At 40.8% G+C, this 1,096-nt stretch overlaps 1 non-coding gene across 1 annotated transcript; it reads right to left on the bottom strand.

Moving 5' to 3' along the window:
- Positions 1-737: 737 nt before the first annotated feature.
- TRNAL-CAA (transfer RNA leucine (anticodon CAA)) lies at positions 738-846 on the bottom strand. Its single transcript has 2 exons — positions 809-846; positions 738-783 (listed from the first exon to the last, which is right to left on the bottom strand). It is a non-coding gene; the product is annotated as a tRNA-Leu (tRNA).
- Positions 847-1,096: the final 250 nt, after the last annotated feature.

The raw sequence follows: 1,096 nt of genomic DNA on the forward strand, positions 1-1,096 counted from the left end.
AGCTTGATTGTTCGGGGATCACTCTTCAAAAGTTTGGCAATTTGAAGACTGCTGCATCCCTCTGCAAGACATCTCACAATTGTGGACTTTTCAGAGCCCGCCAAATCTCTCTTCTGACCCATTTTTCCAAAGGAAAGGAAGTTGCCTAATAATTAAGCACACCTTATATAGGGTGTTTATGTCATTACACCGCACCCCTCCTCATTACAGAGATGCACATCACCTGATTTACTTAATTGGTAGTTGGCTCTCAGCCTGTACAGCTTGGAGTAGGACGACATGTATAAAAAGTATCATGTGATCACAATACTCATTTGCCTAATAGCTCTGCACACAGTGTATATTGGTATATAGTCAGATCCTCCTGTTCTATAACATGGTGACAGGAGATTGAACTGCAATTTTAATGGTGACAGTTTCCCTTTAAGATTCTGAATTTTCCACTATACAGGGTGATTATAAAAGATTAATCGAGTTTTGCATTCATATCACTGCAAAAATAATAATTTCACCCTGTGTTAATAATAATGTATCGAAAGGTCACATCTCACAGTTTGTAACTTGCACGTGAATAGTTACATAGTTACATAGGTTGACAAAAGACCCTGGTCCATCTAGTTCAACCTTCCGCCAACGATTATACATTTTGTCACTAAATCATTTATAACTGACAATGTTGTGTACTCAGGAAATCATCCAGCCTTTTTTTAAAAGTTGTTAAAGTTACATAAAAGATGTGTCAGAAGTGGGATTTGAACCCACGCCTCCATACGGAGACCAGAACACCCAGTCACTGGGAAGAGACTATCTTGAGTCTGGCGCCTTAGACCGCTCGGCCATCCTGACACCTACACAGCTGTGGAGCAGAATACAGGATCTAACTCAGGGTCAGTAATGTAATGTATGTGCACAGTGACTGCACCAGCAGAATTGTGAGTGCAGCTCTGGAGTATAATACAGGAGGTAACTCAGGATCAGTACAGGATAAGTAATGTAATGTAGTACACAGTGACTGCACCAGCAGAATAGTGAGTGCAGCTCTGGAGTATAACACAGGATGTAACTCAGGGTCAGTACAGGCTAAGTAATGTAATGT

Source organism: Anomaloglossus baeobatrachus, chromosome 10 (assembly GCF_048569485.1).
Source record: "Anomaloglossus baeobatrachus isolate aAnoBae1 chromosome 10, aAnoBae1.hap1, whole genome shotgun sequence".
In the NCBI taxonomy this organism is placed as follows: Eukaryota; Metazoa; Chordata; class Amphibia; order Anura; family Aromobatidae; genus Anomaloglossus; species Anomaloglossus baeobatrachus.